The following is a 13,010-nucleotide window of genomic DNA, read 5'->3' on the forward strand; positions in this document are numbered from 1 at the left end:
GCCAATGGTGCCCCTAAAACTGTTCGGTTATAAGCATTCTTCAAAATACCTTCCTTTGTGTTCAGCAGAACAAAGAAATTTATACAGGTTTGGAACAACTTGAGGGTGAGTAAATGATACCACGAAGGTATTTTGAAGGATGTTTGAGGCCAGACAGCTTTGGGGCAACATTGACTGCCATAGTAGGAAAAAAATACTATAGAAGCCAATGGTGCCCCTAAAACTGTTCGGTTATAAGCATTCTTCAAAATACCTTCCTTTGTGTTCAGCAGAACAAAGAAATTTATACTGGTTTATAATTTATAATTTAAAAATTCAACAACCTCCTCATTGCCATTTTTTTCAGTGCAGTGTCACCATGGCAGCAGGCAAGGCAAGCTGAAAGCACGCCCATGAGCATGTAATGAGGCGACACGGCACCATCTTCACTTTTGCATATGCACATTTGTGTGTGTGTGTGGCTTTTGCATTACACATTTGAGACCCTCTAGCGCACTATCTGGAAGCCTCTGGAAGGGCCACCAATAAGCTTACTCACATGTCTTTGAATACGTACATGGATAATGGCAGAAATGTCCAAAGTGTGGATGTTTTGGTAACTCCAATCTAACTGCAGCTGTGCACCCTTAATACACGGACACATTCAATGGACAGGGAGAGAGAAAAATAATAGATTAATATTAACATTTGCAACATTGTCAGACAAAGATTTTAAAAGTAGCAAACATGTGATTTAAACAGATAAACTAAACATACAGATTACAGTATAGTTTCATAAATACCATTAATGTAGAGGCTTTGGACTGACAGTGAAGTGGATGTCAATAAGTGCACTTGTCTGGTGAAATATCAGATATCTGTAAAATATCAAAAGTATGCATCAGTTTTAAAACGGTTAACAAATATTAGAATTAAGACTATTGGATTATGCTCATCAAATTATATTAAGAAGCATATCATTCAAAGCAGTCATCAGAGATGTACGCATGTGAATGCAACCTCTTAAAACAAAAGTAAAAGTTTTTAATAATACTCACCACTACTAAACAGCATTCCAAAAAAATAAAAAATAAAAAATAAACAATAAACAGTCCAGGAGAATAAGGGGTCTTCACAGGACAGGAGAAACCAGACATGTAAACAGAACACATATTAAAATGTTAATTTTCTTTTAAACAACAAGCATTATACTGGATTTTTAATAATAAAACTGATTATTGGTTATGATTATTGATGCTCATTGGTTTAAGCCAGTGGTTCTCAACCCGCGGCCCGTCAAGAATTCAAATGCGGCCCACCATGCTGAACACAATTTTAAAAAATTACTTTAAGTTTTACAATTCATTTTAGTTTTTACATTAATTAAAAAATTTACAAAATAAATATAAGCTATAGCCTAATGTTTTTATGTAAAATAATTTTTTTTCATATATTATTTTCAGACATGAGCAGTACTCACATAGCCCAATTATCGTTACGCATTTAAAGTAATGACCAAGTGGCCAGCGGCAGACAGTGAGCATATGCTTGATCAATTTAGCCTTCTCAAATCATCACGACTTGACTCAAATAAAATCTATAGATATAAAACAGTTCTAGCATATAACAATGCTTAAACGTTAAACCTAGATAAATGTGCGCTGTATCCAATAGTTTGTGCGGAGAGTGGAAGCTGAAGCGCGCTTTGCAGGACATAGAGGTGCCAGCGCGATCACTTGCATTTTTTTCAGTGGATACACCGTCATTTTTGCTCATAAAGGTAAGAGTAATACATCATTCGTAACTGTAAAGGGTCTACTTTTATTTGTGTGCACTCACAATATCAACAAAATGTTGTGCTTTTATAAAATAAAGAAATCAAACATGATGCGCTTTCTGCCGTCTCTTCTTCAACAGGAAAAAATGAACTGAAACTCAGCGAATACATGTCTCACAGACATGATAAATATATCTATAGAAAGCTTTAAATTACTACTTAACGAAATAAAACAAATCAAAAACTCTTTCATTATGATCATAATCTGTAAAGATGCACCTCTCTCTAAAGGCGCTTCTCTAATGAAGAGATGGCGAGTCAGGATCGACAACTTCATCCTTGCGACATCGACTCAGAAAACACTAGTTTATTAGTAAATAATTCAAATATCTCCTTCCTGTTTCCCCCTGACCCATTTATGGTAATTACTTTTGCCAATGCTTTGCGGCAAAACTTAAGCCTATGCGCTCAATGCACGTCACAGTTCCGGATTGGCTTATACCGGCTGAGAAACTTCTGTTACACTGACCGCGAAATTCTAGTTCACTTGACTGACAGACAGACCGACAACAGGCAAACATGGCCTCTCTTTTCACTCGCTGTCTTCAAGACCTACCTCGTCTGACTATTAATGATGTGGACCGACTTGTCAAAAAGTCATGCCCCACTCCCTCCAGCAAACGGGAAAAGGGATTTAAGATGTATATCGCCAGCTACATCGATAATTACGAGGGTAAGTCGTTACGATGAAATGTTATTGTAGCAGCAAACGTTAGCATTAATTTGAGAAAGATGAGAGTGACATCTACTCGCTTCCACGAGGTATGCCATGTTCGTGGATATACATCTGCAGAGAATCTGGCTGAGAGAATTCTCAAGGGGACTGGTCAGACCACGAATATGAGGAGAGGTATTGATATGGAGCCACTCGCTGTTAAAGAGTATTGCACTTTTAAAAATGTGAACTGTTCACCCTGCGGGTTCATGGTACATCCTGATGCTCCATGGCTAGGTAGCTCTCCTGATGGAGTCATCTTTGATCCCTCTGGGAACCCACCATTTGGTCTCCTTGAGGTCAAATGCCCCAATATCCAGAGCTATGTGGACTGCCCCTATCTAAAAATGTCCGGTGGTGCTTTGAAACTCAGGAGGCAGCACAAGTACTACTGGCAAGTTCAAGGTCAGATGCTCTTGACAGGGCTAGAGTGGTGTGATTTTGTTGTTTGTGCTCAGGAAGACATGTTAGTCGAGCGTATTTATAAAGATCTTGATGTAATGCACACCATTAGAGACAGAACAGATAATTTTTTGTTTTACCACTACATACAGAAGTGTTTGCAGTAAGTCACTCCAATGGCCTTGGGCATAGTATCTTTCAATAAGTTTAATCAGTTTCAATCAGTTCATTAATCAGTTCAGTGAGTTCAGGTGTTATTGTTCATTTTTACAAATTTACAATGTTTGAACTGATCTATTGTTTATTTTTGCGAGTCTATACAGTATTCTAACTGATCTGTTGTTCGTGTTAGCAAGTCTATACAAAATGGAAATTGTTACTTAGTATACAATACACATACTGTTATTTTACTGTTACACTGTATACTGCTGTTGTTCACAGATATTTTTATACTGTTACATAACTGTCAATGTAGACTAGCATACAATATTACAGCTTTTCTTAAAGTGCCCATGGACCATCAAGTTACTGTTGATGGGCTCTGAAAGGGATTTTGTGTACGTATTTATTTGCATTAATAATTGCGAAGGAATGTTGTAGGTAACTATCATAATAAATGTAATTCATAAATATAACTTATAACATTCAAATAAATAGAAAAGGCACTTGAGAATACTGTATCTTAGTCTGGTCTTTCACCATAGTTGTAAATAAAGATTTGAGCAGGTGGCAGAAGATTGACAGAATTAGAACTGTGTTGCAATTGCAGGTTTAACTATGGCTGCTCCAACAAAGGAAGGAGGTCAAAAGTTGGATGGTAAAATTATTTTTTTAATGAACCAACTGGTCAAGAAGAATGTTAATTATCAGGTATCAGTAATGAAAGAATGTTGGTACGAACTATATGTGGTAAGTCAAAAGGCAAGCAAAAAAACATCAGGCCATCATATTAAGAAAATTAGACAGTTTGCAGAAAATATTTACAATATTTCAAACCATGCCTTGACAAGTGGTCCATTCTGATAGTTGACAGAATTATATGTGGCAAGTAAAAAAACATCCCAGATGAGACAAAAGTAACAAGCAAAAAAAATCTATTAGGCAATCATAGTAAGAAAATTAAGACAGTTTCCAGACCATATTTACAATATTTCAATGTGCAAAATAAAGACTTAGTACACAGACAAGAATGACACTGTAGACTCACTGGGCCCATGCCTTGACAAGTGGTCCATTCTGATAGTTAATGAGAAGACATGACACGGCAAACAGTTGATTAATGCTACCAGAAATGGACAAGGGGATGACTGTGTCAAACAACTTATGTTCCTTCACCCGCCGAATCAGGCGTTCAACATGCACCCTGAGCCTGGCCACAGACTGAGTGTGTCTCACCTCTCCGGCAGACATTTGTGTGCCCTTGGTCACAAAAGCAGGCCTGTGGATTTTGCATGGTACCAGGTTATCAATTAAGAAGCCCTTTCAGTTTCAATCAGTTCAGTGAGTTCAGGTGTTATTGTTAATTTTTACAAATCTACAATATCTGAAATTATCTATTGTTTATTTTTGCGAGTCTATGCAGTATTCTAACTGATCTGTTGTTCGTGTTAGCAAGTCTATACAAAATGGAAATTTTTACTTAGTATACAGTACACATACTGTTATTGTTTTACTGTTACACTGTATACTGCTGTTGTTCACAGATATTTTTATACTGTTACATAACTGTCAATGTAGACTAGCATACAATATTACAGCTTTTCTTAAAGTGCCCATGGACCATCAAGTTACTGTTGATGGGCTCTGAAAGGGATTTTGTGTACGTATTTATTTGCATTAATAATTGCGAAGGAATGTTGTAGGTAACTATCATAATAAATGTAATTCATAAATATAACTTATAACATTCAAATAAATAGAAAAGGCACTTGAGAATACTGTATCTTAGTCTGGTCTTTCACCATAGTTGTAAATAAAGATTTGAGCAGGTGGCAGAAGATTGACAGAATTAGAACTGTGTTGCAATTGCAGGTTTAACTATGGCTGCTCCAACAAAGGAAGGAGGTCAAAAGTTGGATGGTAAAATTATTTTTTTAATGAACCAACTGGTCAAGAAGAATGTTAATTATCAGGTATCAGTAATGAAAGAATGTTGGTACGAACTATATGTGGTAAGTCAAAAGGCAAGCAAAAAAACATCAGGCCATCATATTAAGAAAATTAGACAGTTTGCAGAAAATATTTACAATATTTCAAACCATGCCTTGACAAGTGGTCTAATCTGATAGTTGACAGAATTATATGTGGCAAGTAAAAAAACATCCCAGATTAGACAAAACCCCGCATACAGTCCAGAGACAAAAGTTACTGCACCATGAGGGGCCATTCCTATCAAAGCCTTGAAGGTGCAGTGAGATTTGTAGTTGGAAATGACCTCACTCTGTAATAGCAGAGACGAAGGTGTTTGGCAGCGAAGCTCGGTACAGTCCAGGATGTCTCGGAAATTCTCAAATTCCTCTGGCAGATAGGCTCGTACTCTCTCTTTCGGCAACCAAATTTGCACAGAACCTAAAAGAAAATAGAGGAAGTTCGCCCAAGTGGTTATGATGTGGCTCACTGTAGTTTGATGGACATGGAAGCGATGAGCCAGGTCTTTCTGCTTGAGGCCCAAAGCAAGGTGCATCATGAAGAGGAAGAATTCATCAATTGCAGGAAGTGCCCGAGTCTTCACATATAGCCCAGTCTCCCTGGTGACTTTGGAGCTGGTGACACGAATCATCCTGTGTGTTGAAGGTTCAATCTGTTCCCAGAAGGCCATCATGTGCTTATAGGTTGCAAATCTGCAAATAAATAAATTGTTTCTTTTAAAACATTTAAGGCATAACACATGGTACACTAATTAGGTAATTACTACAGTCTTAAACTGATTCTCAGATAACGAAACTACACTGACTTTGCACACGCCCACCCCTCAACACTCACACACACACACAACACTAATAAACTATATACTAGGCCTAATAAACTATAAAAAAAATAAAAAAAAAACTTTACCAGTGTGCTAATGGTTGTAATATTGCTGTATTTTTAATCAAATAAATGCAGTCTTGGAGAGCAGTTTTTTTTATAGTCGTCTTTATCAAAATATTTAATAAAATCTTACAGGCCCCGGTGTAGTGTACATATTTATTTATTTTCCATGGTTATGGAGAAGATATAATGTCGATTTAAAACGGTATAAAACTACAACGTTTTCTTTGTTGTTTTAGTGAGGGGCCGTGACTCCCACACAGCTGATGGTTTCTCTTAGTTACCATACAAACCGGAAGCGCCCTTGCCGGTATAAAGTATGAGCGGAAATACATCACAATTCTCGCTGCTTAGAGCCCATTGCGTGCATCTGAACGCAGTTCTCTTCAGCTGCGCTGACGGCACGCACCATACATACTGCTGCTGCGGGACACTAAACACCGTAGAGCCGCTCTTGGCAGTCTCGGTAGCACGGTCTCGTGTCGTTTCCACCAGTGCGGCAATCTTTTTTCATCACTAATTGACGGATGTCTAAAATATACAAATAAGGAGAAGCCTAAAACAGGCTGAAATGCAGAGCTCCAGCTCTGATCTAGCACACAGAAAACGATTTGACTGAAAATTTATCAGAAGAGATGAAAAAGATAGTGGTCATCTGCGCAATTCAGAAAAAGAGGCGGCTTTTCTGCATTAGGTATGTTTTTATTTTTTTTACTCTTTGTACAGCAGCTATTGTTCATTCTAAATTTATTTTTTAATGTAAAATATGTGTTACATAAACGCATGAAATGTAGAACATATAAAAAAGTGCTCGTGGCTCGTCTGTCAGTGGGTGCCCCCCCCCCACGCATAAAAGTGAAACTCCGCCTATGATTGTGCTGTTACTCCTTTGAGCCGAAGTTCACAAAACTGGGTGTTATTTATGGGGAGTAGAATTATTTATTTATTTCAATGAATGTAATCGATTAGATATCATAATATTTAGGCTATAATATTATAAATCAAGTTGGTTTGTATTGCTGACGTAATATGCAAATAATATGCGTGCAGCCCGCGAGACTGGGAAAAAAGGTTGAGAACCACTGCTTTAAGCAATAGTTCTCTTTCAAAAGCCTAATATCATGTTTTTATGTGTATAAATTATGTGTGAATATACTCTCTGAATTATGTGATTGCTGTCATATTACTAAAAAGTGCATTAAAATACATCTGTAAAAAAGTCTTATTCATTGTAAGTTGTAATAAAAAGCAACATTAACGTTACTTAAACGACATCCAGTTTATTAGGAAGGAACACAACATGAGTGTGAATCACACGATATCCGTCTTTGAACTCGCATCATCGCATGTGTCTGATCCACCTGGAGAATTGGACGTCTCGCTGCACTTTTTCCACTCGTCCTCGGACTGCAGCCGCCTAACGTTACTCTCACCTGCATTTAGGCGAGGCGAGGGGCATCTCAAATGAGCCCATCGTTACTCACCCTCGCGGCACGGCGCGACAAATCCCCGACGGATAACGGATTCCCCGTTCTATTTCTGACCAAGCTGTTGCAGCACGACAACGGTAACGACCGGTGTAGACACGGTTCAGTTTGTCATACTGACGCAAATTTTAAACTAGTCGACATACAAAGAAAAAGATTACACACAAACTATAATTACATTTTCAGACGCGGCTAAAGCTAGTGTCAAAGTTAGCTAACTTGAGCATTAGCACAAACGTAACTTTTAAAAAATGTTGTTTGATATGACAAGTACATAAAGCCTGAGCGAAAATGTGCACATTCAAATACTGAATGGCTACTCTAAACTGAATTTTATTTTCAAGTTTTAATTACCTCAGTGTAGAGCTCAGATCCCATCCACAGCAAGAGACAAAATGGCGATGGGCGCGAATTGGTTTCCTTCGAAAAGGGGCGGGGTTTCTGAACAAAACATAACTACTTCATTTAGCTTCAACATGATTAATTCTATATGGTTGAACATCCTTACTGAATAAATACATGGTACATGATTAACATATGTTTAGATGAGAAGCATAAATTAATCATGTAAGAAATGCATATTTAAAAATTCAACAACCTCCCCATTGCCATTTTTTCAGTGTGTACTGGTTTAAAGGTTCCAGTCAGAGTGTGGTTTTCTGCTCTTCTCTCACTAGATGTGCCCTCAGCTGTTCTCTGCCATTACTGCTCCCTGCACTTTTTATCCTGCACCTTGGAGACCCCAAACTGCCAAACGAGGTGAATTATGGCCAGTTATATGGAGTGGACTCTGAGCCACAGGGGACAGGACATAGTCAGAAGAACTAACCACAGTTCTGACCATTAAAAGCCAGGCTGACACTGGCCCTTCATCTTACCTCCTCCACAAGACGGGTGCTCCCAACCTCTGCTTCCCATGAGAAGAGAGAGAGCCGTGAGAAGAGAGCCCCCTCAGCCCAGGCACGCTTCCCCCCATCATTATGAGTTAAGCTTCTCACCTCTACCTTTCTTTCTGGGAGACTCCCTCTCTTTCTCTCTCTCTCTCTCTTTATCATACTGTGGCTTTTCAGCTTTGTGCTGTCTGTTTTCTTTTTGTTGCTCTTTTTTTCTGTCTCTGCCTGTCCTTCTTTATTTTTCTCCACAAGGTTAATTGCATTAGCTAAAAGAAGCCCGGCCTGTTGGTTGCTCATGGAGGTCACAGTATGACCCTCACAAATCTGCTCCAGCCACCCAACACCACAGCTGAGATAATAGGGCTGCTGATGAGGCTTCAATTGGTGTCCTGGTCTGCTGGGTATCCCAAAATAACAGTGAAGCAGTGATTTAGAGGTTTGATGTTATTCCTGTTACGCCTGCTTGCGAGCAGGACTGCTGTGATCTCTAAAGCGCTAGTATAAATGAACAGCCCCAGTGACTCAGGGAGAAAAAAAAAATCAAAATAGATCAACATTTCTGTTGATTGTAATGAATATTTTTAGAAAAATGTCAGCCATGATTGCTTGTATTCATCCTCTCTTTAAAATAATATGTCTAGACCTTAGGGTAGCACCATATTTATTATCTGACAGGAATGAAAACGAGGCTGTGAGTGATGGAAGTTCAGTGGGTTGTACTGTTGTTTAACAACATACCGCTTGTTCAGGTGAAAAAAAAATTAAAAATTCCAAAATAAGCAAAGAAAACAAAAAAATGTGTATGTTATTTAGGACATTTATACTGTGTGCCATTGTTTATGCCTCGTTTTTTAATTCAATATGGCGTCTAACCTGACTAAGGGTTAAAGGGTGTTAGCCTAAAATAGTTAGTACCAGTTTGATTGGTCTAAAAACTTTATAAATAAATTAAATTAAATTAAAAATAAATACCTAATTTACAGTCACTTCCTCAGCAGCTGTAAGATATTATTTTATTATTATTATATATAAAATTTAGCTATTTTTTTAATTAAAGAACATAGTAAACTAAAATTCATATAAAACAAGTACAAGTAACTCCAAAGATTTAAATAATAATAATAATAATAATACATTAAAAAAAGATAAAAAAAGACATTAACAAGACTCCAAATATAGATTTATAGTATTTTACAATATATGTACCTTTCACATTTTCCACGGTCTTAAAGGGTTAGTTCACCCAAAAATGAAAATTAGCCCTTAAATTACTCACCCTCAAGTCACACTAGGATTATATGACTTTCTTCTTTCAGACGAATCCAGTCGGAGTTATATAAAAAATTGTCTTTGATCTTTCAAGCTGTTTCATGGCACTCAGCGGGTGTTGCATGCATCAGTCCAAAAGCAGTTAAATAAAATGCGCCCATCCATAAAAAAAAAAGTGTCTCACATGGCTCCGGGGGGTGAACAAAGGCCTTCTGTAGCGAATCAATGCATTTAATCAATAAGAAAAATATCCATATTCAAAACATAATAATCACTTTAATCTAGGTTGTGCTCACTGTTGTACACTGGAAGCAGTTCCGGGCTGATGAGGTATGAGGTCAGCGCTGCGCATGCGCCGGTGAGTCTCGTGAAAACCAACGTTTGTGTACAGGAGCAAAGGAAGCAAAGTTTCCTTACTTTAGCAAAGGAAAACCAGTCTCCTCTTGGCTTATATCGAAATCCTCCGACATTCTTCTTTACAAAAATTGTCTATTTTTTTTGTAAAAACATTTGTCTTTTAAAACAAAAGTTTATTTACTTTTGTACTTCTAATTTGTGACCGTTGTTTTGTTTTGATCTCTCCCCTGCGCGTCACTTCTGAGCGGCGCATGCGCAAAGCCGACCTCCATACAACAGTAATGTAGCATACAACCAGCTACATTAAAGTGATTATTACGTTTTGAATATGGATATTTTTCTTACAAAAATGCATCGATTCGCTACAGAAGGCCTTTGTTCACCCCCCGGAGCCGTGTGAGACACTTTTTTTTATGGATGGGCGCATTTTAATTAAGTGCTTTTGGACTGATGCATGTAACACCCGCTGAGTGCCATGAAACAGCTTGAAAGATCAAAGACAATTTTTTATATAACTCCGACTGGATTCGTCTGAAAGAAGAAAGTTATATACACCTAGGATGGCTTGAGGGTGAGAAATGTATGGGCTAATTTTCATTTTTGGGTGAACTAACCCTTTAAGTGACCTAATGTTGCTAGATTTATGATTCATCTTACATCGTTATGCCAGTAAGTAGCGCTAAGTGACTGTCTTCATGATCGAGTCCTTCAGTAATTCACTCACTCAACCGATTCATTCAAACATTGATTCATTCACGATTGAAACCAGTGACGTGCTTTGCGAGTGAGTCTTTGAATCATTCACTCAACCGATTCATTCACATACACTGATTTATTTACCCGGGAACCAAACACCACCGCTGTGTGCTGCTTGGAGACACCTTGGCTTTGTTTGGAGCTACTGTACACAATCTAACTGAAATATTGCGTCAAACATGGAAGTTAGTCTATATTAATGTTTTATTTCGTTGTTGTATAAAACGTGGTATTATGATATTGGCTCGTGTGATATTGTACAATTGATATTTTCAGCATGACATAACAGTCCTTACTTAATACGAATCTCATTAACTTAATTTCCTCAGGTTACTCTAGTATTGTAAAAAAACCCGCCTCTTTAATGATGCCATCCGTGTAATCTATAACTTGCTAGTTTGTATCCATGTGCATGTAGCGGGGCAGTAAGTTTTAGCCTTTTTTTTTTAGTCGGCTCTAATTGAGGTCAGTGAGGGAGTGTATGGGTTCTGGCCCTGACATGTGCAATAGATGCTTACTCCTGCTTGCCCCGGCCTCTCAGCGCTTCTCTGCTTCTTATGGGAATTAAAAAGTGCTGGCCTGAGCCAGAGCCAGCCAGGTCAGGGTGGAGAGACTACCTTCAGCTGCTGCACTCCAGCAGGGCCACAGCTGGGCAACCTGGGCCATTGTGTCGAGGTCAGAGCAAGCAGGGAGCAGATTGTTATAGCGCCCGATAGTCATTTATTATGTTAGGTTGAGGAGTCAGCCATTGTCTTTGGAGTGTTTTCAGTTTTCATGTGGCCTAGCAAGGAGTTCTTAATTTATAAGACCTAGATTCTATTTTTCCAATTGTGCCACAGATATATCAATAAGAAGAAATAGGGCAACGATTTTCAAAAGGCCTTCTGTTTATTTTCAGACAACGGGCAGCATAGTGGCATCGAATTAATCAAGTCTGTGGTGCCCTTTTATAAATCATATAATATCCCTGTCCTGTTCAGGAAACTCTTGAACTTAGTTACTTTTGTCCAAACTGTGCTCAGTACTCAACTGTCAGTTTAGCCCCTTTAAATGCAGCTACATTACAAAAGTCCACACCTTTTAATTGTGCTTACGTGTATGGAAAAGATTCATCATGCCAGTGACTATTATGAAATGAAAAAAATAGGAGTAGCTATTTTTCTCTCTGACGTAAAACATCTGGCAGGATTCCATGCTTGAAAAATTAATGGGCATTTAATTGCCAATAATCAGTTTTTACCTCAAACGATATGAAGTAAATAGTTTTGCTGGAAGAACCAGATGTTTCAAATAAGCTGCCGTGAGCTTAACCCTTTGTTTTCTGTTTTAGAAGGAATCGCAGTATATGTAGCCATGTTCTTCTTTTGTTTACTTGGATAGCAACCTAAAAATCGCAGTTCTTCCTTATTGCCTTTGTGACAATGTCGTATACCTCCCTACTATATAGATACATTTCTGTCATAAAAACAATTGTCAGATATTAAATGTTTAGCTGCTTACATCTTACCTTACCGTCTTTCCGCATTAACACTGTAGCTTTGTTCTGGAATTCACACTTGGCTTCTGTGAACAGAAAAGGGTGGACACTTCTTTGATTTGATTGGCCATCTTAATAATTTTGAAAGTAGTAAGCGCTGTTAGACTGCTAAGGCAGCCCGCTACAAAAATATAAGGTTTAAAAAATTTTATTTATATTTTTTCATCATAACAACAGACACATTGTGTAATGAAGTGCAGCAGAGCAACATCAAGTATCAGATATTGGGGGTGACAATACTTGTCAACCTCAATAGCTATTACTGCGTGCAACCAAATAATGCATTAGTGACTGGATTGATGGTCCAACAGGCCAGAAATGCCTTCATGTAAACACCACAATCGATGTGATTGAGCTCGATCCAAATTCAATTTTGATGAAACTGAAAGGGATGGTGTAGACCTGAAATAATCTGAACAATAGGAAAACTTAAGCATGTAAAAATGCTTGAATTTGACTGTTTTCAAAGATACTGTGTGCACATGTGTTAGTAACTGATTACATGTAATCTACTTGTGATTAGATTTTACTGCATTTCAAAATGCTCATAATCAGATTACTGTTACTTTTTATAGATTACATCATTACATATTATTCTGTGTCATATTGTTCTGTTTGCTTTTCATCAACTCACAAACCCTGGCCTGCAGTTCATTCACAAACCACAGTTTGGGAAGCCCTGGCATAGTGTAATGTTTAATACACTTCATGTTGATAACAAAGAATGGAATACATGTTCTTAGGTTTC

The 13,010-nt window shown here is 37.8% G+C and overlaps 1 long non-coding RNA gene across 1 annotated transcript; it reads right to left on the reverse strand.

Moving 5' to 3' along the window:
* Nucleotides 1-555: 555 nt before the first annotated feature.
* On the reverse strand, nucleotides 556-8,048 carry LOC107571749 (uncharacterized). The gene is made up of 4 exons (XR_001607231.1): nucleotides 7,805-8,048; nucleotides 1,038-1,109; nucleotides 783-857; nucleotides 556-625 (listed from the first exon to the last, which is right to left on the reverse strand). It is a non-coding gene; the product is annotated as an uncharacterized lncRNA (long non-coding RNA).
* Nucleotides 8,049-13,010: the final 4,962 nt, after the last annotated feature.

This window comes from Sinocyclocheilus grahami, unplaced genomic scaffold, assembly GCF_001515645.1.
Source record: "Sinocyclocheilus grahami isolate Dianchi unplaced genomic scaffold, SAMN03320097.WGS_v1.1 scaffold1645.1, whole genome shotgun sequence".
Taxonomy (NCBI): domain Eukaryota; kingdom Metazoa; phylum Chordata; class Actinopteri; order Cypriniformes; family Cyprinidae; genus Sinocyclocheilus; species Sinocyclocheilus grahami.